The 27,289-nt window shown below is 49.3% G+C and overlaps 1 protein-coding gene across 4 annotated transcripts in view; it reads left to right on the forward strand.

Annotated features, from left to right (window-relative positions):
- The window catches only part of Shrm (shroom), a 484,278-nt gene that overhangs the window by 402,434 nt on the left and 54,555 nt on the right, over positions 1–27,289 (forward strand). The gene's annotated exons all lie outside the window — the stretch shown is intronic.

Consider the following 27,289-nt stretch of genomic DNA (forward strand, 5'->3'; position numbering starts at 1 on the left):
ACGGCGATTCTTGGGATTTTCCTCTTCTGACTCTCTTGCTTCCTCTTCCTCACTCACTTGGCTGCTGCTGGCTGAAGATGCGGCCAAGACACGCTTTTCGGCTTCTTTCCGACGTCGTTTAGCAAGGCGTATTTCCCGTTTGTTCAGGCGTTTCGGCTGCACGTTTAGCTTTGGCTTAATAAATTTTTCGCTGTTGTGCAGCTAACTCCCAAGCGAGTGCTTCTGGATCGGACGAATTTAGTTTCTCAGCTTTTCTGCGTAGTCTAGCAGCAGCCGCACTCTCCTTCCAGTCCATGTCGAGTGCGCGCGCCTATTCTCTGGCAAGCGCATTATATAGCCTCCTCGCGCATGCACATGACGGACATGTGCAGTAGCGCGCGGCTGCGCCGAAAGGTCAGGCGACGGCTGTGGCAGCGGCGAGGAGCGACCACCTGCGCGGCGCGTGACGTCACTCGTTTTCGCGCATGCGCATAACTCACCAGTTCGGCCCACGCGAAGCTCGGCTCTGACCCGCGTAGTGAAGCTTTTCGCTTCAAAACGTTTATTATGACAGAGGTGTATTGGGGCACACAGGCCCCTGGGTCCCGGAACTACACTGAAACGTTCATGTTCCTACACTCCATGACGTCGGCAGCCCGATACCTGGCGGTCTTCTACCGGACCGGGTCCTCAGAGCGTAGCAGGGTCAGAATCCGATTAAAAGAACTGCTAATTATGCCGGTCTAGGTTACCATGCGTGATCGTCTGTGCTAATTTAGTAGAGCTCCAAGTGGCAGGATCCGCTCCTTAATTTAATTTCAGCCGAGTATTCGCTTCTTAATTAAATCTCATCCCAGTCTTCTGAACGCTTCGGCCTCTCGGAAGGGGAGAATTACGACGTGATTTCTTAGTAGGCACTCTAAGTTGTTTTGTGTTTGGAAATACAACGAAGCCATATCGAAGCCCTAACGTGAATGTCACCAAATAGTCTACAACTACGTGTATTCTCTGCATGTATTCTACATGGATGTCAGAGGAGAGCCCAAGACAAAGAGTGCTTTCTTTAAGCTTTGGCCTCCCGCTTCATAGTCAGCATTTTCTTGAGCGTTTAGTGTTTTCTTCGCTGAACTGAAAACTCGTAGTGTCCAATTTTTGTCACGGACATTCTCGAAAGTAAGAGCCGACCGTTGTTTCCTAACCGTACGCGATTTTGTCGTACTTTTCTTATAAGCTTTGTCAAAAAACATCGCACAAGTAGCACGCCTCGAAGCGACAGCAACCAGCGTATCCTGGCTGACATTAGCGCCGTGCGCGAACGCGAGGCCCCGAAGACTCACGCTGCCGAGAATCCTCCGGGGAAATTAAACTTTACGAAGCGCCCTGGCGCTTAATTTTGCAAGCTTCCTACCCGCGTGGCATCCGACGCTTCCCCAACTAAGCTTGTGTAAACTTCCCGTGGCCAGAGGCAAAGGAAGGAGTTATTCTTTTTGCAACTTTCTAGGAGCGCCTCGTGTCTGAACGCTGAACAACAGTGTAGAAATTGTGCAGAAAAGGGAGCGAATAAAATAGCGCTGCAGAATTTAAAAAAAAAACAAGATTGTTTATAACCCTCAAGACTGGTAGCCTTTCTTCCTCGCAGAAAGAGACTCTCCTCGTCGCAATTCAGATTTCCTTCAGGCTGTGCGCCTCTCTTACCAAGTCTCACTGGTCCGCTTGCGTTAGTTGTTCGTAGGCTTGCGAGAGCGGGTGCACATTAGCTTTGCGTCGCCGCGTCTTGGAGCCCTTGGCCTGTCTGTGCTTTTCTTTTTCGCTCAGAAAAAGTTCTCTGCTCCGTATACACGAAAGCCAGGAGATATATATCTTCTCTGTGCGCAGTCCCGTTCACTGCTCTTGTTGACGAGACGGGAGGGAATCCGTTTTGCCTCGGTGGCACAACACGCGGGGGAGCTTACTTCGCCCTCAATTTAGCCTCGGGGAAGCTTTGTTTGCCTAATGAGTGAGGACGTTCGCAGTGCGCGGTAGAGCCTACGCGAGGACGCGTGCGCTCTCAGCGTCTTTGGAAACCGGTGCATAACGAGGCCTCTCACTGCCCTCCCCCGCCTGACCTCCTCCTTTATTTCAAATTTCAGTAATTTCCTACCGTTGCAGAGCGCGCATACGAGCAAGCGAGCCATAGGAGAGGGAACCTGCAGCTGAATAAAACCCGCTAGTCATCCATACTATGCCTCCGGGCGCAACCCGCTTTCGACTGCGCAAAGCTGCTGTGCGAACTGTTCTGCCCTGAGAACAGAACTAAAAGTTGGAGTGGGAAAGACGCAGAGAAAGAGGGAGAGGAGGAGTGGCAAAAGGGAACAACTTTTAAAGCGCACGCAGTGTTCCGCATCACTTTCATTTGCTGTTCCTCTTGTTCCCGAGGGCGTCGCGCGGGCGTGCAGGCAGGCGTATATGCGTATGCATGCGCATCGCAAAACACGTGCGCGCGATCACACGCCCTGATTTGGAAACAAAAGGCCGCGCTGCTGCCGGGTTCTGCGTGAGAAAAGTTTTGAGTCCTGTCTGTTTGGCGAGTGGAAACATTTTTTTCTTCCCCCGGTCATTCTCCTCCTTTGTTGGCGCTTCTCCCTCAGGCTCATAATTGGCGCAACAATGGCAGCGCGCTCACTGCGCGCATTTTCGGACAGAGAGAGAGAGAGAGATAATTCATCGGCGTGCGTGTGTGAAAGCTCATCTGGTATTTCGCACAACTCGTTTGCGCTAGCTGTGTGATTCTGAATGGTGTCGTTTTAAACTCGTCCAACTATAAGCGTGAATTTGCGCAGTGCGTCAGATTTGTTTATTCTCGTATACAAATCGAGATAAATCGGATGAATGAATGAATGAATGAATGTTTTCTGGTACAAAAACCAATGGCGGCGGGTGAAGAAAACACTTCACGGTGACCGCTTAATTGACAGGCCTCTTTTCATGCCCGCATGCAGCCACCCGTACAAATCGATTTTCTGGTAGGCTACATATTTGAAAAGTTTAAAATACTCCACATTCTAGACAAGCATGCAGTGTATAGACCTCTGTGCGTCTCCTCTGCACCAAGGTGTGTGACGTCATCGCGGCTCGTGCTGCCGCTATCCGTTATTGCGTTATGTATAAGGGTAACCCAGGCACCTTGTGACTCGGGGTAATGCGGGAAAAAAAAAGATATTGCTTCAAGTATTCGCCGAATATATTCGCACTGGCATCCAATGCGAGTGTATGCACACGTGCAGAGTGCCCTGTCAGTATTCCGCAGCTTCGCGCTTTTGTCTTCTGCACTCAGCTAGAGTGCAGTAACTTCATACGGCCGCCTGTCTTCAAAAAGGTCCGTACTCTCGGCATCGCGTCCGACTGAATTCAGGCTGCGTACACTTGTTTGTCTTCCAGAAAGAGACCCGAAACGAGTGCGTCTTTCGCTGGAAGCGTTCGCGAAGCGATCCCAGCTCGCGCTGTGCAGGCGTGATCTGAGATCTCTGCCAAATGCTGAGCACATCAGCTCAATCCGCTGTGAAAAGCAAAGCCCGAGTCAAATAAGGGTAAACACGCGGACCTGCAAGTTCTCGTGTTCTTCTGCACGAGCTGCAAGTTTCTTTTCATTGAACTTCTGTCGCAGTATATTTGTGTAAATAAGGCTCCTCGTGTGCGCGTTCGGGCGTGTGTGTGTGTATGCACTTCGCTGACTTCTGATCCCCTCCGAACTTAGGAAACAAGCTCAGCTTGTCGCTAGCGCTTTAGCTCACTCTTTTGCGGACGCAGTTCGTTGCTAGGGGCTACGCGATCGCCCGGAGTAGCTATAGTGTGGACGGACGAAAGAAGAAAAAAATCACAGGGTCGCCTAATTACACTGTGTGGGGCAATGCGATAACGTTAGAAGCTGTTTATACGTTTACAGGAAGTGACGTCACATTCGGTCTGGGGACGTCACTTCCCTCTAGCCAGTGGACGAATTTTGTGACCGACGGCACATCTGTTTTCCCCCGATTAGGCTTTTGACGCTTTAATGCTGTCGTATTAAAGTATCCTAAATTGTGAAATATTGACAAATTACATTTTTCCCGGACTAAGCTTGCACACCCGTCTTCTACTTCACACCTTCCTGTTCTGTGAACTGAGAACAGATAAGTAACGCTGGATATATGAACAATGCTGAAGCTCGCAAATGACACGCAAGATGGGCGAACACTGGACAGACAGATAGCGCCGTGTCCAGGTCGCCTTTTCGTCAATGAAATGCGTGCCACATTTGTGGCAACTATTTGTCTGCACCTCGAATGTGATCATCAGTTATAGTTTCAATCATCTGCAGCGTACATATGATAGTCAGATACAACTCAAGAACTAAGCGGACGTTGGCCCTCAAGACATGCCCTCCAGCCAATGGCGTCGACCGATTTCGATAACGCCGCGGTTAATCCGATTAAGCCCTGGTCATTGCCTATTCATCTTCCACCCTCTGCGATTTCACGCTGCCGAGGAGATGGGCTAAGGGGGAGAAAATCGGTGGACTCCATTGGCTGAAGGGGTTCCTTTGAGGGGAACATTTGCCGCTTCGTTCACGAGTTGCATCCGACCATAGATGACTTTGGCTCGAGTGGAGCAGAAACGACGTCAGGCACCACTCTGAGGTTAACCGCGCAGAAACGAGACGCGCGGAGGACAGGAGACGTACACAGGACGAGCGCCGTGTACTCTTCTCCCCACACAACTCGCCTGCGCGCACATCGCTCGTTGTGTGCACCTCTCCTCCCGTGTGGTCTCTGTGGATTTAATCTCAAGATGCGAGGGAAACAAGGCCGAAATGTTTTGCCAGACGTCAAACCCCGTTTCCTCGTGTGTGTGTCCGTCTACCTGCTGCCTCCTCAGTGACTAGATCTACGTGGAGTGCGTGTGTTCATCTTCGTAATCTCTTTGATGCCTTAGCACTTAGCAACACATCCCGTTTGTTTGTTTGTGTGTGTGTGTGTGTGTGTGTGTGTGTGTGTGTGTGTGTGTGTGTGTGTGTGTGTGTGTGTGTGTGTGTGTGTGTGTGTGTGTGTGTGTGGGAGGGGGGGGGGGTTGAAAAGGAAATAAGTGGTTCAAAGGGTGGTGGTGGTGAAAAGCATTTATTTAGCTGTATTTACGTAGAGGGGCTCGGGAGGGGAGGGTCTGTCTGTAAGAGATTGAGCGAATGACTTTGTGTGCGTGTGAGTGAGCAGATGAGAGAATGACTGCGTAAATGTATGAGCAAGAATATGTGTGTTGGGAGGGGGGGGGGTGAAGGAGTGAGTGGATGACCGGGGTAAATAAGTGATTGAGTGAGTGTCATTTTGTGCATGTGAAAGAGTGACTGAGTGGGTGGGAGGGTGAGTGAGTGGAGTTAGTAGGTGGATGGGCGAGTGAGTGAATAGGTTGGGTGGGTGAGCGAGAGGAATGTATGGGCTGCTGGGTGAGGTGTTAGTGAGTGAAAAAGTGAGCTGGTGAGCAATATAATGAAAAAAAGAGTGAGTGGGATAATGATTGAATGAGTGTGCTGGTGACTGAGCGAGCGAGCGGAGCAGCTTACCGCCACCACTCGCTCTCGCCTGTGCAGCAGAGCTCTCAGGTACCATTAACTAGGCGAACCTCCTTGTCCGCGCCCATTTGCGACGAGCCGCATGTCGTGACAGTCCACCCGAGCGGCGGCCGACCTTGGCTGAGACCTTGACCGGGCCGCCAAGGCGCGGTGGGAGGGGCTGCGGTGGTCAGGACGGCGTCTCGCGGGTGTGGTCGCTCCCACCGCTGCCGTGCTGCATGACGGGCCCTTCGCCGGTGTCGCCTTGCGCCGCTGCCGGGGCGTGGACGGCCCAGATTTGCTCTGCCCCGTTTCCGACTCCGAAATAGATGATGGCCGCGGCTGCCTCTACGCGCCACATTGATTGGTGCCACGGCGAGGTGCTCTGCCGGCCGGCGGAAAGGTCACCCCAGTTGGTTCGCATTCCACCTGCATTGATGTTTCTTTACGTCCGAGGTTTTTCTATCTTTTTTCCCTTTCTCTCTATGCACTCCCCCTTTTCCCTTTCTCGAACCGCGCCCGTTTTCTTCATGACGCTCTGTATACGTCGGCGTTGCTTAGGTGATCTGATAACTCCTTTACGATAATCGACACAGGCTCTCGAGGCATGCTATATTAGGATGCAACTTAAAGAAACAGCAGTTGATAACAATGTGCCATGGTCCGTGGCGTCCTGTATTACTCCGCTATAGTCAATCAAAGCAGTAAACGAAATCAGCTTTTTAATCCTTGACTTTATTAAATGAGCCAGGTATCAAAATTTTTGAGCTTATAATTTTCTTCTTGTGATTTGCTTACTGCGTATATAACAAGTTTCAACAACGGGCTATTTTTTTGGTCGTGGAGGAATTCTGTGCGGCGGTCCTTAATATGGGCGGATCTTCACTGCAGATTTAAACTGTATCCGACTATAGTAGAGCATTTCCTGTCAGACTTAGTTATTCTGTTTGAATCAAACGCAAGTAAAGCAAAGCGACTATAGCGGGTGCTGACTGCGAGGCGTGAGAAGCTTGTTATAACAGCGCCCATAGCAACTTGCTATAAGTTGAGTCTGGTTGCGTGAGAAATAATCGACGACATTTATGACAGGGCATTAACCACGGATTAGCCGCGACGTCACGAAAATCGGTCGACACCATTGGCTGGAGGGTCTCCTTTCAGGAACATATGCCGCTTTGTTCTTGAGTTGTATTCGACTCTAGAACCCAACCGCGGCGGCTGCGTTTTTATGGAGGAAAAACGCTATGGCGCCCGTGTGCTGTGCGATGTCAGTGCACGTTAAAGATCCCCAGGTGGTCGAAATTATTCCGGAGCCCTCCACTACGGCACCTCTTCTTCCTTTCTTCTTTCACTCCCTCCTTTATCCCTTCCCTGACGGCGCGGTTCAGGTGTCCAACGATATATGAGACAGATACTGCGCCATTTCCTTTCCCCCCAAAACCAATTATTATTATTATTATTCGACTCTAGAACTCTTTCCAGTTAAGTGAGAAATCAACATTCTGGGTCCCCGAATTGCATCTCGTACATTCATCAATGCTGCGCCTACAGTAACGGCTGTTCGTGGGTTGCCGGGACGATAACCACCTTCAAGGCTTTTTATGTCGTACAGAGGGCTAAACTCTTGTCTGGAACACGTCATGGGCGTGTTTCGGGCTGAAAGCGTGACACCTAGCGGTAACATTTTGGTTAAAAATGGTCTGGATCTTTTTCCTTCCTGATTGCAGCGGCTTTGGGAACTGCGGAACACACAGTTCGGTTGTTCAAGACATGTGTTTTGCCCTCTGTACGAGCGTAGCTTGAACCGTTTGGACATGTAGAAAAGTGGCATGCGTAATTTGACGTATTATTATTATTATTATTATTATTATTATTATTATTATTATTATTATTATTATTATTATTATTATTATTATTATTATTATTATTATTATTATTATTATTATTATCGAATGTGTGGCAGAGTGTTCAAAAAGAACACAAACACAAAATAGAAAAAAGCACCAACTTAGAAGAGGCGTCGTGAAGCAAAAGCAACGACGCTTCTGCTCGCTTGTACTAATAAAAGAACATGAAAAGCAGGAAGACGGAGCACTTGGTATTCCACGCAGCCAAAACAAGAACACTGCAAGCGACTGTCGAGAACAGTTCGCGTTAAAAGTTCTTGCATTTCTTGGTGACCCTCATGAAGGCGGGATTCCTGCTACGTAGATACAAGAAGCCCTCGCCAGCCCAAAGGCGTGCAAAGCTTTATTAATGCAGTGCGAACAGCGTTAATCTTCAGTGAATAATTCAAAATATTGAAACGCGGATATCAACCTTTTGCAGTCCCTTTTGTTTTCGACCAAGAGTGGGCTAGCCTGTATGTTTTAATATAGTCTCTTTTTTTTCCTGTACAAGCTCCCTGCAGGACCTCGCATCTGGTAACAAAAGGACAGGAGCAGATCATACGCTGCTTTCCACTGTCTTTTTTTTAATTGTTGCTATGTGATAGGCGGCTGCCCCGTAAAACTACCACCCCATGAATACGTTTATCACTAAAATATAAAAAAACACTTATTTGAGTACGAGGGAAAAAAAAACTATGAGCGCGTCGTTTCTGCGCATAATTCTCGGTTGCCTGAGGCTGTATTTACACGTGCTCCTTTCTGAGCGCGCTCAGCTCATGTCGTGTTTAGAGCAGGTGTCCCTCCGCTGCTTCATTGGTGATTAAATGGGCTTTTTTTTTTCTTTTTTCGACTGTATCGCCGACTAGCCTGAGGCAGAGGATGTCTGCAGCAGGCGCAATTGGTCTTTTTGTAAGGCAAATCCCAATCCCTCAGCTCAGGGTTTGTCTTCCAGATTTCGATGTTGCCTCTTCATTGAACTGGCAGTGGTTCACTTCTTTAGCGACAGTACGAGGTGACGTGACCTGTCCACTGAGTTGAAGGGCTCTCATTTCTCGATTGTGCGCGTACCCAACGAGGAATCTCAGCCTTTTATTTTTTTTTCTCCGCTATTTTCTGTAAAAGAAAAGCCATGAAGAAATAACTAGGCAGCCCTGTTTTCTTTTTTTTGTCGCGGCCCGTATTTTTCTTCTTCCACGGAGCTGGGAATTTCGTCCACAGAGTGTGCGGTCCTTTTTGCCCTATTTAGTCCGCTGTTGCTGTAAATGTCGGGCTCTGCAACGGGAGTGCGTGTGCTTCATGGCGGTGTTTCGCTCAAACAATAGTGCGTGTGCTTCATGGCGGTGTTTCGCTCAAACAATAGTGCGTGTGCTTCATGGCGGTGTTTCGCTCAAGCAATAGTGCGTGTGCTTCATGGCGGTGTTTCGCTCAAACAATAGTGCGTGTGCTTCATGGCGGCGTTTCGCTCAAGCAATACTCCCCACCGAGTTTGTTATTTTCTGTCTGCTTGCTGTCACCCTCCTCGTTTTCTTCCCTTTATGTTCCTTTTTTTTCAGTATTCTTTCCTTTTCTCCCCTAACGCCTTACATGTCTACTGAGATATTACGCAAGCTTGAGGCTGCTTCGCACTTAAGGGTGCTAACTACTTCACATAATATAGTAGACGATAAACTGAGGTATCGGTTGCTACAACACACATTTTTCTTAAGTTGGTTACTTTGTCTTTTGCTTAGTGTCGTTAGCGTTAGTGTGGTTAGTGTTTTGTTGGTTAGTTTTGGTTAACGTGGTTGGATAGTGTTTCGGTTGATTAGTGCCTTTAAATTAGACGCCACCCCGGTCAACGAGTGCGTTGTGGCAAGTATGGGCCAAAATTGGACTTTAGCGCACGGGGCGGATCTGAGTTATTCTACAGTAGAAGTAATCGCCGACCGGTCGAAGCAACGGTTTAGTTAAATACAAATTTCCCAAATATTTTACCTCATAAAAAGCCGAGAACACCGGGGCGGCAAAAACCGGCGGATACGGGGCAGAACTGGGGATCGAATCACTTCTTGCATACGAGGCAGGTGCCCTGACGCCGTTGTCTCACTTTCGCTCATCTGGTCAAATAATCGATTGTCGCTCATCTGTGGGCGCACGTATTTGCGTACACGCTTTTTCGGACTCATGGGCGTAAGCGTAGACTTAAGACAGAGACCTACAGGGTAGACTTATCTGCGCGATGCCCACATACTACTCGTCCTGCATGCGTCCTACGTGAATAAACACGATAACTCGGGCTTTTTTCGTAACCTCACAGATGACTATACGGCAGGCTATGCACACGTACGGATTGTCTTTTATACGCCGAGGGAAAAAAGAGTAACGGCAAAGGAAGTAACGACAGTGCAGTTAAAGAAGTCAAGGGCACCTCAAAAAAACAAAAGCCGTGCTGCCCTTGCTACCAGCTTGTCTGCGGCCGAGCGCGTCGGCCTTACAGTAGTCCGAGCCGGCGGCGTATAAAAATGGTCCGCGAAACAATCGACCGCCGCCGGTGAGGCTATATATAAGTGCTGCCCGATAAAACCCTCAACGTCTGCACGCGGCGGAGTTGGATGGCGGCTGCAGGCGTGAAGCACAGAAGATGGAAAGGGTGGGATGGTGGGCGAGAGAGGGACATCTGATGGGTGAGTGCGCAGTTTCCAAGATCAGAAGGGAAATGAAGGCAGCAGAGAATGGCGAAGGAGGGAAGGGGGTCTCGCGCGTATCGCGCGGCTCCGCTCTAAACGAAGACGGAACGTGGCAAGATGGTGCGAACGAGCTGTGCCGGCCAGAGAACCCCCCCCCCCCCCCCCCCACCCCACCGTTGCTGTCACCGCAACCGTGGCGAAGCCAGCAGAAAGAGGGAGGCGAGGGGAGGAATTCCAGGGAAAAGCCATCCCGCAGAGCAAGGCCAGTGGGCGAGATGCTCTAAGCTTGCGCAGAGTGGCCGGATTACGCTTGCCGAAAGAGAAGGGAAGAGCGAGGGGGGGGGGGGGGGGGGGGGGTAAGAACAGGGACGCGACGATGACGCTCGAGGCCGCTGGCTCACACCCTCCGCCCACCTGCTCACCGATGTGTGCGCCGGTCGCCGCCGCTGCTCCCGAGGCGGTCATTTATCTTGATGTGCGCGGCCGCATCGCGTTGCCGATTCTTTTCCGATCCCTCCTCCCTCCACGGCCTTCCTGGAGGGAGCCCCTACTGGGGCTTCGCTTTTTCAGGCTGCCTTCTTGGTGCTCGGCGGTGCGCTGGGCTTCTTGCTCGGGGCAACACCGTCGTGGCTTCACATTTCTCTCTCGCTTTTTTCCCCCTCACTTTTCTTTTTTCATTCCGTGCGGTGTGTTGCTTTAAGAGCGAACAGGCGCTCAATGTCGCCGACCGAACGCCATATAACGACAGCGGTTTCTAGATGGCTTCCAGACGCGGGAAGAATAAAAGCAAGGCAAGAACAGGGAAGAAAATGACTTTCTCTTGGCTCCGCCCTTCCGTTGTCGCTGTGGTGCCCGAAAGCCGAGGGGAGAAGGAAGGTATGAAAATAAAAGGTGCTTACCCGAAGGCTCTGGAAAAAAACGGAAAATAAAAACAACAGAAACGTGAGCCGCTAGCTCCGAATGGTAGGATGCCAGCCAGAAGGTGTACCCGCAGAATACTGCGCCGTTACCCTCCTGTTCTTTGTCTTTAATGTTTAGTATCTTTTTGAGACGCGCCATGCTCGCCAGGGGCCCGGACCACGAGCGCGAGCCGCGGGTTCCGCCAACGACGAGGATTTCGAGAAATGCTAAGAAATGACTTTCTCGCGGCCCGCGAATGGTCTTGTTGCCGTTGTCTCTCGCCTCGCACGATCGCCACCCCTCTCGCTTTGCGCGGCCTCTACTGGCGGTGCTCGCGCTCACGTACATAGATATAGTACTTTCGGGCCGCTCCGTTTCTGCCGTGCTTTCGCTCCGCGATGCTGTCGACGCGTTGGAAACCCTCCTAATGCCGCTTTCTTTTTCTTTTCGTTTTCCGTCAGTCCATCCGCATCATTCTTTTTGCTCTTGGGGCTCCTTTCTTTTTTTTTTTCCTTTAAATCTTTTCGCCTTCTCTCCTCGTACTTTGTGTGTTATTGCGGGGCCATTTCCAGGACTGGCTGGCACGGACATACGCCGGCAGTGGCCCCGGCATAGCCTTCTATCCGCCGGCCTGTAGCGCTAGATGGCGCGCAAGATTGGCTCGGAGGTTCTTTTTCGGCGCAAAGCGGTCATTTTTTGTCCATCGCGTTGGAATTGCGGTCTGTTCTTTCGTTTGTGCGTTGAGCGGAGTTACTCCTCCTCATCTTTAAACATTTCTCTAAGTTTCTTTCTCTGCTTCTTTCGTTTATCGCTTTACTCTTGTACCATATTTTGCCGAACGGCGGACTTCGCAGCGCTAAAGAGAAAATAGACATAGGCCGCGTCCTCAAAAAATGCCCTGCTCTCGACGAGGTATTTTTCACTCTCGGAGTCAATTTCTGCGACCGAGATGGCGTGAACCTTATTTCTCTTGTTTGTTTGTTTTTTTGCCGTCTTGTTCTCCTTCGCTTGGATTCTGAAAAACCGAGAACTTAGCGCCAGGACGCCGATTCTTTCGCGCGATGTGAGAGCCGAAACATAAGTTTTCGAACATCGATCATCTGCTGTGTTCTGCACAGGAGCGTAATATCCGCCGCTTGCTAAACAAACCTCGATTTTTATACAGTTTCAATTTATTCGATGGTTCAGTCGCCGCAGCTGCGTTTGAGTGGACGTATAGAACGGTTTCACTTCGTGAACAGCCGTCCTAGTTTAGCTGTATACATAACGTAGCTAATCTAAATAATTCTATGATGATTACAATTGTTAATAATGTGAGTCTTCATAAAAGTTGTTTGCTATATAACACGGTTTGAAATCTGCCTCGTTGCGCTGTGCTCAGGAGGCGTTATTTTGTTTGAATGCCTTAAGGCTCTTTATTTGAGCATATATAAAAGAATGGTGGTTGTGAACGCGATTAATTGTTCGATGGTCTAGGGGACATTTGTTTAAGGAAACGGAAGAAGGAAGGTTTGGCGAGGTGGCGAGGTGATTTTTCATAAGGGTTCTCCTTACCGTTCCTGAACTTTGTATAGTACGCCACACGTTTCTTATTTCAGTTGTGTCAGGCATGTCTTAATAAAGCTCGGGAAAGTCCTCAGCTGACCTTACTCTACACCGGCTCTAAGCGCTACACATTGCCGACAATCTCTAACCATAAAACTTGCTAAACTCCCCATTCTACATGCTTCAATGTCGGGAGCAGTGGTTGGTCTAAAATTTAGAGCTTAGCAAACTGATGCGCCATTTGCGGCGTTCGAATGAACTGCTCAAACAGCACGCAACATAAAGAAAGTATACGTGCAGTTCACTGGCGGCGGATGGCGCCACTAGTTTTCAGCACGGCGTGCACGTATAGGCTAACCTCCCGAGACTGGCAGCAGGAGATATCAAGATTTAGACCCAAACGTTCGCACATTGTCAGTAGTTGTACCCGCAGAACTTAATGTTGGCACAACTATCGTTTTGGAACAACTAGCGGACGATGAACCGAGCGGCTTGCACACTGGGTTCTTCAAGCCCTATGGTTTTGGCCAGTTTCTGCCGTTGAAACTGTATACCTGAGGAGCCCGACACGCGTTTGCAAAATTACTTTCTCTTTGATTTCTTTGGTCTTATAAGGAGCATTAATTTAGGCAGCCAATAAATATGGCTACCTGGCTTTCACGACAAGTAGTCATTCAAAGAACTGTCCTGTGGAGCGCAGGACGGACTATAGTTAAACGCCTTGTACGCTATCACGCCACCGCCTTGAATTTTGGGTTTTATTAACATGTTAGACATTCTTGCTTTTCTTTGCTTGAACCGGTGCGGTTACTTGGCGCGTTTGCGCAACCTTAAGGACACCCATGAATCACTTCCGTGTTGAATTTAACTGCAAACAACTCGCTCCTGCTGCATTTCTTTCTTTCTTCTCGTAAAGGCGCTAAGGACAAGGCGTTTCGGAACGCACATCGCAGCGTTCCAGGTGCCTGTTACCTGCGAGGATATCCATCCAAACCTGGCACAGGAGCGCACGTATAGTAACGGTGGCCGCACACCGCCCGCAGGACCCTCCCCACATCTATACAGCTGTGCTGGTCAGGCGCTGGGCGGCGTCTCGCTGAAGCTGGAGGTAGCTCGAGCTAGGAGCCATCATGTAGCGCGCGAATTTACGCCGCACGTTCGAGGTGTCGGCTGCGCGTGCGATATTATCGCGCACGTCGTCTGACTGCCGCGCACATACCGCACGGCTTGGTGTTACCGAGACGAGGGCAGCGGGTAGTAGCACGGCTGCTTCAATTAATAGCCGCACTGCGTCTCCCGTGTCCCGATTAGCGGGGCCGGCCCCCATCGATTTCCCATCATCGGCCGCCTCCCGGCCCGGCCGCGACGTGATGGGGCAGCCGCCGGCGGCGCCCCTGAGGAAGCGTCATAATGCGCTTCTGCAGCAAGGGCCGCGCGGGAGGGACTTCCGCCTCCAAGCCGGACGAGAACGGGCTGCGCCTTCCGGGGCCTCACGCGTACCGACGTGCCCGGAATCCTTCCGCGGCTGTGGCGATCGGGGATCGCCTGGAACCCTATGCAGCGTAGAACGCAAGTGCGAACTGCGGTCAGGGTTTAGCCGCTGCGGTGGATCAGCGGTTATAGCGTTCGGCTGCTGATCACGAGGCGTAGGGTTCTGCATGCACGGCCGCGACGGCCACATTTTGGTTTGGTTTATGGGCGTTTAACGTCCTAAAGCGACTCAGGCCACATTTTGATGCGGGCGAAGTGTGTGTGTGTGTGTGTGTGTGTGTGTGTGTGTGTGTGTGTGTGTGTGTGTGTGTGTGTGTGTGTGTGTGTGTGTGTGTGTGTGTGTGTGTGTGAGAGAGAGAGAGAGAGAGAGGGGGGGGGGAGTAAACGTTGCAGTATAGTCGGCAGAAAGCCAGCTGGATGGATGAGATTAGTTTGCGGGTATGTAATGGCGGCTGTAGCTTGCGCAAGACAGAGTTAATTGAAGGTCATTGAGAGAGGCCCTGCAGGAGAGGCAGTTAAGATGATTACGGTGATGAATTGTGAAAAAAAAGTCTACGCGGGCTGAGGTTTCGGTGTGTCTTGCCCGGCATATCGCCTGCGACAGAGTGTCTAAATGTGATTAATTTTCATTTCGCCTCGCAGAAATACATGAGTAATGAATTGCTAGCATATATAATTGCAGAAACTTTTTTTCATCATACTTGTCGAAACATATTCTCTCAGTTGGTAGAGATATAAGAGGCCTGCGAAAAAAATAAATTCATGCAAAAGCTTACCCTAACGGCAGAGCAGCCTGAACTGTTTGTGGTCATGTATTGCTGCATTGGCAGGTGATGGGGTAGTTTTGAATTCTGCTCTTGACTTACTATATGCGCCAAGTTTCAGCGCCATTAGGCATTCAGAAATCGTCAAATCTAGCTTAAATTAATTGTGCCATAATCATCCGCTTCGCAATAAACCTCCCAGCGTTTTGCATTTCTGCAATGTAGGGACCATTCGTGGCAAAATTCTTTAAGCTCGTAACCTTTACCCCGCGTTTTTAATGCCTCCACAGGAGCGGGAAAGAACAAGCGTAATTCTTGCTACATCTGCTCTATTACCCACGTTCACTTTTTCTCTTCGAGTTAAAAAAGATGCGTTTTTCCCTGATTCGATCTCTGCAATGCTGCCAAATATCCTGCTTTTTTTTTGTTTTAGTGTGGCCATGATTGAATATTTATTTTTTGCCTCTATGGCAACAACTACATGGCCCACTTCATTATGAAGGATTTCGATGCATTAAGCCTAAAATACAAACTGTACGCACCGGACATTGCATGCACGTTTTTGTTCATGCAGAACACGCACTGTATAAAGTGGAGACGACAGCGCTGGAATGAAAATAAAGATAAACAGAAAGGGGAATCAGCATTGCACTTGGCAGTAGGGTCATTCTGCTTTTGCTGTTAGTCACGCGCGTGACATGTGACTTTTCTTACTTGCCTCTATTTGACGAGACATAGGCAATCATGCTGTGCCAAGTTGTCGCTCTTAGCATGCACTAATAAATGTCCAGTTTGCTTCGACTAGGGCCCTTTATTTTAATCATCCAGATCACATAGCGCCCCTCTCGCCCAAGTCAATAGAATGTTTTACCTTCCGAAAGTAGGCCTTCATTTTTGTATTTGCTTGAAGAGTTGTAAGGATGCAGACAAAACGATAAGCAAATAAATCAGGAACTTAATCTCTTACTCTTTCTGTAAATGTTATGGCGCAGAGGATAATCTTAAGTTTATCGGCTTAAGGCAAATATTCGTTATGTGTGATCCGAGTGGCGCATTTGCGCCTAAATCCACTACCATGCGATAAACTCGACAATTCCTAATCCTTGACTTTCCCTCACCTCAACGATGTGTTTGTAGTGCCCACCAAATCCAGCATTAGCAATAGTATTTTATTGTTGCAAGGCTGCCTATAGTACTCTCTCTCTCTGACTGAATCGGTTTTCGTATTTCCTCGGCTTAGGCGGGAAAAACATTCTGCTCTTCACTGTCCACTTCGGCTGTCCAGCTGCCTCCTTTCAATTCTCCAGTTGCTCCGCTCAACATTTCCTTTTACGTTGTTTTTCTTTCAAGTTTAACACGCCAGGGAACGATTTGTCTTCACCGCTCATAAACGTATAAACAACACGAACACACCGAGTCCGCCGCGTCAGCCACTTCGGAGCGCTGCTGTGTTCTTAGCTTTTGTTGATAACTTCCGAGATACACTGGTGCCCCGCTTCGGTCTCGGAGATAACACCATCTGAGATTCTCGTTGTATTGTTTTTGTGTGTGTATTTTTTCTCCGCTATCGACAGTTCTACCCGACAAGCTTCTGGTGAGTAGCAGCGCCAGCTTGTAATCCTCTTTCCGTGCTTCCACTCCCAATGGAAGATCGGGATCGTCTTTTTAATTTCCTTTCTACGTCGTGCCAAGAAAAGCCGTTCCCAGTTTTTAATCATTGCTTCCTTTCTTCCTTCCTGTGGGGGACGGGTGGAGAGGTGCACGGTTGGGACAGGTCTTTCTTTTCTTGCGAAAGATTGCTTACAGCTTTCATCTGCGCGCTTATTTTGTTTGTGCTATTTTTTTCGGTTTCGCTTGGGTCTATCTCGTCTTGGCTGCTTACATGAGTGTAAGGTTTCTTTTTAATTAAGTCGGAATACAAGGCTATGTCAAGATGCACCTTCAGTGTGCAGGAGCTGTAGCCCAGCCTATAGTTGTCGTTAGTAAAAAAATGTTACTAAGGGAGAGAATGCCGAATACGTGTTGAGCAGTGATGCAATGAGGACACGCGAAGCATTCCAATATCTGAAGCGAACGAAGAAAAAAGGAAACACAGAACGCACCATGGGTTCCTTTTTCTTACTCTTCTCTCTCTCTCTCTCTCATTGTGCCTTCTCTTATTGCTTTCCGGCTCGATTTCTGCGTTTTGTTCTTTCACTTGCATGTACGTATATTCATCTGTGTTCGTCCATGATGAGGACATTCAGCGGACATACGTTTTTTATTTTTATTTTCATTCCCTTTTCGTGTGGCGGCACGATTGCTTATATTTTACCCTCGCAACCTCCTCTCATGCAGGCACCTTTCACTCTTTTTTTTTTTGCTTTCTTGCGCTACCGTTCTCCTAAGCGCCGGAGTTCGCGGCAGACTTTGATGAATGCCGCAGTGCGCTGCGAAGCGCGCGTTTGTTTATTCGTTCGCTCATTTTTTTTTTCCCCTCTCTTTCGCGAGATATTGGCCGCGCGCGGAGTAAGGAGATGAACCGGGCAGGGCCATGGCGACGAAGGAAGAAACCGGCGGTCCGGTGTTTTGCGCAGCCAGTGCCCGCGATCAATGGTCATCTCTTTTTGGCCGTACCTGAATCACTCCCCGGTAATCACTCTTCATTCAGCGCAGCCGCGCTCCACCTTCTTCCTCCAGTGTACACACACGTGCACTCGCGCTCCCCGTCGTGGGCACACTGGGTCGGAGCTCCGGTACATCCAGCTCGGGCCCCGTGCCCGCATTGAGCCCATTAGACCTTCTCAACATATATGTTGAGAAGGTGTATTAGAGGCCAAGATATACGCGGTGGGCGCGCTATGTTGGCAACAGTGATTACTCGCCCCCTTTGAAAGTATAAAAGAAAGGGGGGGGGGGGGCAGGAAAAAGAAATCACGGGACCCCGAAGCCGCAATCGATATAGCTTCGCTATGCCCTTGGTTCATCGCAGCTTCTCTTTGTCTTTGCTTCGTTTTTCGTCTTCGCTCTGCTCTGGGATGGAGCAAGAATTGTTTGTTTTTTTTTTCTTTCAGTGACCTTTTTGAAACCGTGCTCGGCGGTGATACGCGTCTATGTTGGAGGTGCGTGGGATGCACAGTACGTGGGTGGATATCGAAGTGTGTATGTCGTATGCGTTGCGTTCGAGTGGGCTTGACGCGATGCCGATGCGCTGCACATAGTTTCTGCGCCCTTTGCTTTTGAAGCGCACGCGTTACATAAGATGCCAAGAGTTTAGAGACGTGGGGAAGTTAGCTTAGAAGCAGTGGAAGTTAGTTCACGGTGGGGGTTCGATATTTTATATATGCGCCGTTAATCATGTATGCCTTGGTTCCCACCTCGATCGTTGGTTCCCCCATTTTTTCTTCTTTTTTTTTGCCAGGGATTTATTTCTGCCATTAGAGTGTAATTGCGTTTGATTCAACTTTCATTGAAAACGGTAAATTTAGCCGTTAGCTTTCGGCGCCTGTTTTATTCTTGTTATTTTTGTTGCCAGCTTTCTTTTGTTTTTTGCGATGTTAGCCCTAAGTCGTGTTCGTTTATGCAGCTATCATCTAGGTTGGTTCTCTCAAAGGAACCACTACCGTTCGGAGCTGTCAGTTAATGCACTCCATCATTAATTGACACTCCGTCTGGCCTCGTCAAGCTGTTTGATTACAGCTTTTAGCCCGGGTGACCCACCAGCCTTCTTTCTGGTAAATTGATCGAGTAATGGAGAACCGCTCAAGGCTTAGGCAAGAACCGCTCAAGGCTTAGGTAAGTTAAATGGTTGCCTCTCGGGCCTTGTTTAGCGCGTGGAGATGTCAAAGCAACCCGGGGAAACTGGCTCGCCTCGATGTGCCAAGCTTGTGCACGAAGAACGAGGCTGTCGATTCTGTAGGTATATTGGCGGGAAAATGAACGCTCTATCATCAGCGAGACTCTGCCTGGAACAGACACACTGGTCGTATATCTTCCTTTTTTTTTCTCGTCGTTTTTTCTTTGCCTCACTTTAATGCTCACTGCTTCCGCAGACCGCACTAATAACGCAGTTCAGCGGCCGGCCTCCGCGGTTCTCACCGCCGCAGGCGGCCACTTTGAGGGCCCTTGTTCCGTCTCTGAGGCTTTAGTTGTGGACCTTGGCTCTTCAGTATACCCCCCCCCCCCATTCCGCGCGGTCCTCGATCCCCAATTCTTCACTTTTTCGAGCAAAAGGTTCTTTCTCCTTTCGCGATATCGCTCTTTTCTGAAAAGCCGACGTTGTGGCTGTCTGCTATTTTTTTTTTTAGGCCTGTAAGAGGCAGACCAAAATGAACGACGGGTCTTGGCGTTTCGCATCTTGCTTCACATCCCCATAGCCTTTAAGCCTTCTTTCCGTATTGCTTTGCCTCTTGCCTTCTGCTGCTGCGCCACTTTGTTTTTTGTTTTTTCTTCCCCTTTCACTTCATCTTTGTGGCTGCGCGTCTTCTGCGCCAACTATAGCTGCATCCTCTTCCCTCTCCCTCGCGAAGCCGAACAAAGGATCGGCCTTCCGCTTGGTCGGCCGGTCACCGGAGTCTCCTTATTTCACTCGAAAAGAGTGTTTTGCGACCCGAGGCTTCTTGGTCCTCCCGCGCCCTCTTCCATGGGAGCCGGCGTGTCGGCCCCAAACGACGTTGCCGGGCCGTGTGCGGCCGAGAGATTGGCGAGCCTCACTCGTCGGGACGCAACCTGCGGGAATGCCGCGTCACGCTTGTTAGCGGCGCTCGCGCTGTCCAGTCGAGCCCGAAACGAGCCGTCTTTTGTGGTCGTGTAGCGAAGAGATAACGGCACCGGCAGAACAGAAGGGGAGAGAGAGAGAGGAGGAGGACCCGAAGCCTCCTCTCCATCTTCCCTTTTTGCTGCCGGAGCGTCGGTGTTACCCGAGTCTTAGATGTGGTTCGTTCTTTTTCGCATTTTTTTTTACTTTCATTTCGAGTCGGCAGCTTGTGTGTGTTCTCGTATTGTTTCGGAAAAGGGGGGCTTTGTGCCTCCGACCGTGTGCGTAAACAACTGCGCGGATTAAATAGGTTGTTATCGTATGTCTCCTCTGAGGAGTCCGCCTTTTGCTCATTTCGCTTTGCCGGCGCTCTCTTTCCTCGAACGCCGTTTTGGCGCCTGTTCTACTTCGTGGGATTAAAAGGCGCGGTTCGAGTCGAACCTCGTCGTTACGAAATGTCGCGCCGTCTCGCTTCGACCGCTCATGTATGCGTGGGGCCTTGTTACGCGAGCATTTGCCGAATTCCAGGGCGACAAAAGGTGCGAGGTTGACTTGTTTTGTTCTGAGGTGGGCTTATCACTTGTCGTTTTAGAGCTCAAACTGAGGTGAAGATCCTCTTATACAGTGTGCAAGTGAATGATACTACCTGCAGCGGTGTGCTTCGCTTTATCTTTTTCTTTTGTTTGTGCGCGGATCACGCATCACAACTTTAGGGTGTTGTATTTTTTTTTTCGCTTGTAGAACACTAAGCTTCTTTAGCGATGTCCTATAAGTGTGGGTTGTTGTCGACGCCTCTTCCGTCTCGCGACTCTGCTTATGCTGTATGTAATGCTCCGCACACAAGCAGCTCAGCTACAGCGTAAACACTTGGCTGTTATTGTCGAAGCCTCGACACTTTCTTTTCTAGTGTGATTAGTTGAGGGCGCGGTGTAGTTTCTGGAAACGGAGTATGAATTGATCTGGTCGATTTCCTCTGATATATTTCTAAGCTCATTTTCCCGCCCGTGTGGAACGGAGAACAGGTTGTACACTGTGTTATTATTGTTTTTTTCTTCAATTTTTGGGCACTTTCACTTTGCACGTGTCTACCTGCTCGGCAACTACCGCGTTGGTACTTATTTAATAGCGCGCTATGTGAGGAGGGGGGCGCATCTGACATTCGCCGTGGCTGTGCCGTCGCTCATGCTAAATGTTGAGGCATAGTTCGCTGGCTTAAATGAGAGTTCGAATGAGAGGACATGGGAGGTCGCTTGGTCAGCGAAAGTTTGGGCAGAGCTAAATGTCAGAAGCGGTACCAGAGTGCTAATCGGCGAAGCCGACAACGTTAAGCATGCTGAAAGGAGCCGCGTCTCTTTGGACGCCAACGCTACAGAATTTCTGACTTTTTACGCGAGTAGCTAAATACTCACCAAGGTCTTCTTTATATTCTTGAGTGCAGCTCAAATTTCAACTAATTATGTTGCATGGGAGACCTGCTTACGCCGTGTATTGTGTCTAAACAGGCGTACGTTTGATTCGTGACATTTATATTCCGGCATTGACTTGTAATCTGAAGCGCGTATCTTCGCAAGGAGGGGCGTCATATACTTGGCTCACAAACACGCGATCGTGAGTTGTTAGAACACACGCCTTCGTTCGTGCAGATTCTGGGGGCCGCATTTTGTGACGGTATATCTTATTTTCCGCCCATACCATTGCGAGCTGCCTCCCGTGGCGTCAGGGTTTATATCCACCAAGCAGTGTGTCTTATGCCCTGCGTTACCAAAGGCGGGGATGATACCATCGGCAGCAATGCAAAAGAATGAGAATGGGAAAAGAATTCCGACTAAATACGGTGCCTGCGTGCGTCTCCAAGTTGGCAAATTTTGCAGCAGACGTCTAAGTTCTTTTGCGAACGTGTTTTTCTGTGATCCGCAGTAAATACCAGCATGGGTGTAAAAGTAACTAAGATTTTTTTTTTCTGGTTAAATGACCATGGGGTATAAAGACACCGGATAATTCTGTATTGGACTGCGAAAGAAAAAAAAATGGTGGGGAGTTGGAATTTTTCAACAAACAGTTGTCCGCAGCTGTTATTATTTAGTAGCTATGGCTCCGACCTTGGTCTGCTGAGTACTTTGAGACCGAAGACATTGTTATCCATTGTCTTAATTCTTAACCTAATTCATTTTTGCTCGTTCGCTTCTTTATGCATTTTCCGTGTCCTGAGTGACCGATTGTGTCTGCGCCCTTCTCTGCGTGTGCGTTTTGCTTCACAGCCATTTCAGCTGCGTTGTCCAAGTGCCCTCACGACACTTTGTCGCACATTGTGCTACTCGCTGTAACCTCTCCTGCATGGCCTGCGAGACGGACTGATCGCTTCTCCTGACGTCTGCATCGCGAACCTCGTGGACTGAAGCTATATACCGTCGCTCGCTCCAACTTCCTCTGGTGGGGGGGGGGCATCAACTGCCTTTGCTCTGTGACCGGCGATTATGTCCCTTCTAGGTCAGCCATTTCCAGCGCCGCGGCCAGAAAATACAGAGCCTCTCGGCGCGTGTCCCGGCTGTCAACTCGTGTTGGGCGCGCAATATCTCAGCGCCCATACAGGGCCCCCAGGACGAGCGGCGGCGGCGGATAATCCAATAGAAGCGTGTTCGCGAGTTCGCTTCTTCTTCCTGCCTATCTTTCTCTTTTCTTCTTTCTTTTCTGAACGTGCCTGTGTGTGTAGTTGTCAGTATATCTCCCCAGCGGTTCGGCTCCATCGCTGTGCATCCGTAAGGTACGGTAACGTGTCCGAAGCAACTTTAGGCAGTTGGGCTTATTCATCAACGCCGTTTTTTTTTTAACTTTTTTTTTCGTTTTTCCTGGCAGGGTTATTAGACTGTGCCTGGCAACAGACCGTGTTATTTTTGCTGTTTGAGTTCCATCTAAGCTCTTGTTGAGCCACACGTGTCAAGGAAAAGATTGCTTTGCTGTTATCCCTTCTTTTGTGATGATACATGATGTGGATGTAGCGTGAAAGGGAAAGGTGAAACAGAAATATTGGTTTTAATGGATGTAGTGAGGCTTAGTTTTTGGAAGAGCAGGATGCTGGTTAATCAACTTCTAGAAAGAAGACAAAATCTAAACTCTTATGTTCTTCGCAGAGATCATAAATAAAATCAATGGTATGCCGCTACAGAATGTTGTTTCTTTTCCTTTTTACGCTCAGTTAATTAGGGCTCTCTCTGCAGTCCATGTGTTGAGTTTCATTTTCATGAGCGCTCCAACTGGTTAAAACTAGCTATGCGGCTTAAACCATTAAATCAACCCTCCTTTTTGGTTCCAGCACAATTTTGTTCTTTTTTTAATGCTCTTGTGAGCTTCCAATATTAAGTTCCGCCTCCCTCATTTTTAATGGAAAGTTTCTTTCTTTTTATGGAACATTACAGCGTTCTTCATGTACTCAGTGCGTGTCCGAAAGGATGAGAACTTCGCGGCAACTTTTTTTGCCAATACAGCAGAGTCTAGGCAGGGAAGGGAGGAAAACGGGCATCTGTCTCCTTGCCGTGTTGAGGGGGTGACACCGCACCGTCTCTCAACTTCACCCTTTTCACCCCTCCGCACCCCTAGCCCGAACAATGCCCCCACCCCCCACGGCACGGTGACCAAGGCCCGTATTCCTCCCTTTGCTGCCTTGAATCTGCTGCAGTGCCAAGAAAGGCTGTCCACTCTTCTGCACTGCTGTCATCCCCCTTGCGTCCACTAGGCCTGTGGCGCGAAAGAGTTAGATGCGCCAGATTCACCACACCACCTCACCTATGAGCGTACACTGTGACGTTGCGGATGGGTGTGAACGTTTTCGCTTTAATGTGCTGACGTCTTTGTGCCGAGCGTGAGGCACTGCCGGAACACCTGAGGAGATCGACCGTTCCCTTTCACGGCGTCTCTCGGATCGTTCATCCTGGGGGATCCCGAACTGGGCGGCGGTCGTGCATCCGGGTGCTCCCGAACTGGGCGGCGGTCAGTGTCACTATCATTCTCGAGGTTTTTTGGAGTACACTTGCCCCTAGGAACAGTGGTACAGCCAAGATCATTTAAATCAGTCACCTCAGGCGGAGCAATTGCCGGCAGACCACTGTAAGGCTAATCCCGCCTGTATACATTCACGCCCCCACCACCATCACTACCGCGTCGGCCTAGCGAGACTCTAGACCCCCCCCCCCCCATTCGCCCCCCCCCCCCCCCCCCCTTTTTTATTTCTTGCTGTCGCCATTCAAGCATTCTCATGAAGCTACCTGTGAGGAAGATGCGTTTCCAATGAATGCAATCTGAACCAGGACGGCCATACCAGGGTCCCTATTTGCGTGCCTCGGCAAGAGAACTTATCTTCGCCATGGTCAAGACAGCTCCCGACAATATGTTCCCTCCCTCGCGCCGCTTCTCCGTCGCGAGCATCGAGCGAGAACAGTTCCGTCCGCGCGCCCCCGTCGCTCTAATAATTGCGTCCCGTCTTTATCAGCCTCTGCGGGCGACAATCGGAGCCGGCGGCGCGTTTGCGTCAAAACAGGTCGGCACGCGGGGAAGACTGATGGCGTTCGCCCGCCGCCACACAATGAGCACCGTCGTCGTTGCCGCTCGCCTCGATGCTGCTTTTCGAATGCGGCACCCGCCGCCGCTTGTTCCGTCGTCTCCCCAGGTTCTCCGCGCCAGCCGCAGAAACGCATCTATATACATAAGCGCGCGCATCGCACTTCGCGCGCAAAGCGAAGAACTGAGTGGCGGGATAGGAGAAGCGGGTTGGAACGGTGCGGTGTCTTTCCTCTGCGTCGTGGTTTGTACACCTACCCGCCGCCGACCCGAGTCGGAATCGCATTCTTCACGACGTCTCAATGGTGGGAGGGGAAGGGGAGAGAGGCGATGCGCCGCCGGTTGATGATCGCGTGCGGAGGGATGCGTCTCGCATGACACCATCTATCTCCCCGCCCGCTCGCTGCCGGTTCGATTGCGGCCGTGTTTGTATGCGTGGGTGCCCGGGTGGTTTTGTGTGTGCGTGAACGTGCTCGTCTGTGCGCTGTTGGACGGTTTTCTTTTCCACTTTTATTCGAGACCTTAGGGTTCCTGTTGACGGGCAATGGAATGTCTCGACGGATATGTCCCGTTGAGTAAGATAGCTCGCCTTTCCCTCTTAAACCTTGCCCTTACAACACGCTTTACTTCTTTCTTGTTCTATCTCTTTCCGTGACCAAAATGGAGGTGTAATCATTCGACCCAGCGGCTCGCTGCAGGACACTTTTATAACGTGTATAGCGGAAAGACGCAAACAGATTTGCAACTCGATTTGCTATTGCGTTTTTTTTTTTCTTTAACGTCTTGAACGACATTGGTGTCTTCGCCAAAACATGGACGCCGAAAAGAGCTGCCGCGAAATGTATTCAGTTTCCAAATGAATTTGGTCCTTAATCTCATACTTCGGATGTCTAGGCAGACGCTCGAGTTATAATTGAAAGAGCATTTAGTTAATTGTTTTACGTCAAAGAAGAGCACGCAGGGTGAAAAGTTTGTGCTTAAATAGATGGCCTCCTTCAGGCACTTGCTTCCATTTTCAGTCATTTAATAGCTGGGTTACCTCTGAATAGTGGCGCCTAATGCGTCAGTACGTTCGTTTTTATTTTAAGAGCGTTAGCTCTTGCTCATCACGTTTCGAGATTTCGTGCCGTCTCCTACCACCATGATTTCACAACGCCATCTACAATAGCACTGTAGAAACAACCACTTGCAGCGTGCATTGTTGACGTCAAGGTCCAACACGGTGGGTAGAGGTAGAACTATGTGAGTGTGACGTCAAGGCACGAAATGGCGACATAGTTCCGTTTTCTTGAATCCAAGATGGCGACTATTGAAATTGATTGTGGCCTCCCATCTCCCGCACCCCCCACCCCCCAAAGAAAGAAAAAAAAAACCCTATAACGGGTAGGAAAACGGCCCCGTTACGGGACCGTTATGTACGTATACATTCGTTCCGCTATATATATACTCCGACAACAACGAGCACCCATCCGTGGACAGTTGTGTATCGAATTTGGTAGGGAAATGAAGCCCGATGGGTTGTGTTATAGAAATAAAAATTTAATAATAGGTAATCACTGTATACATGCAATTACTAATTGAAAGTTACCATATCGCACCGCAAACCGAATTCTAGGCCCACCTTGGCCTTCCAGACGAAGCAAATTCCGTTTGGGACGTATCTTGAGCAGGTGTAACTCGACAATGGGTAGAGGTGCATCGTAATTTCTCTGATAGATGGCGCTAGGCGGTGATCGCTCCGCTAGGTGGCGTGAGTGCACGCGTAGCCGAGCATGGTGGCAATCCACCCCGTTTCAAAAGGTATTGCATTCCGTTTCTCGAGACGAGCGGCGCATTCTTCTTCGCTTTCTTCGTCTAGTAAACCAAACAGCTAATGGTCGTTATTTCAACGTCTTCCAGACGATGGCGGCCTTTTTTTCTTTCATTTTGAAAAACGGGAGTTAATGCATTATTTTGCTTTCTTTGAGCGCCGAATAAGCCTCGGCAGCTCGCTTTTATTGTGCGGGAATAATAAGTGAAAATGTCTTATTTTCTCTGTTATTGACCGTGAATAATGAGGAAATGAATAATTGGGAATGGTGACCTTTTCCGAGAAAAACTGAAAAAAATGAAAGCCTAAATATATTTGTCTCTCTCCTTTGTCGTTCCTCACTTTGAAATTTCCTGAGTTGAGCAGACGGATATTCTGCCGCGCAGCTAAGTTAGCCACAAAGTACAGTTGGAAAGCTTCCAGTATAATGAGCAAATTGAAAGAAGCGCCATTAAGGGCATATTCATGGGTCGATTCTTGGCAGGTCTACGAACGTGTATCTGCTTTTTGTTGCTCCGTGTTGGGGATCTTTGTTGGACGTGGTGTTACAACCTTCGAAGCATTGACAGACGTCCTGCATACTTTCGGTATTAACTCTGAACTGATACGATACATATAAGACAGCAAAATGTTTTCTTGGAGTCGTTAGCGTTTGCAGGAGGCTTAAAAAGAACATAAGCTTTTGTGTTGTTTGGTCTTATTTGGTGGCTTTCGATTTTATCAGAGTGCCCAGGTGTGTGGAAAGCAGTGACATTCGATACCGAGGCACCGTCGTTTATGTGACGTGGCTTGAGGTCTACGTACTGCTAACCGTCACGTGAGATCCGAAATTATACTCAACCAACAGGGCCTTGAACTCCTCAATAAGCTAGCGCAACGAAAAGGGATGCTTCAGCTGAACATTTAATAAATGGTTGATGAGAACATGCAGTAAACACATGGAAAAATTAGCAGCCTTTTCGCCTTTCCGTGTAGCTCCAGGGCGCGTTAACTAGTCCATAATGAATATGAATGCACCAAAACTTTCTATTATGGCGGTTTGCAGACAGGCTTTAACCGAAACCGCGTGGCAATGCCGGTGTTTGAATGCGACCGTGCTTCGTAAATCGCCAAAGTGTCGACGGAAGCTCCTGGAGTCCTGGACTGAGAACTCCGCTAACAATCCGCTCCGGTTTCCTTTCTTTTTTACAATGAAAGTTCATTCTCTCTCTCTCATAAAACGGAAATAGCATTCGAGTATTTTCCGAGCTTAAGCAGGCGATTGGTGACTAGCTCGCAAAAGCGGGAGGGAAACTTTTCTTCGTTGTACTTTCGATCACCCTCTGTGATAGTTGTCTGTCGCGAAGCGACGTAGCTCAGTTGGCTCTCCTGGCGTTGTTCTTAGAGACGGGCGGTCTCG

Source organism: Amblyomma americanum, chromosome 4 (assembly GCF_052857255.1).
Source record: "Amblyomma americanum isolate KBUSLIRL-KWMA chromosome 4, ASM5285725v1, whole genome shotgun sequence".
Taxonomy (NCBI): Eukaryota; Metazoa; Arthropoda; class Arachnida; order Ixodida; family Ixodidae; genus Amblyomma; species Amblyomma americanum.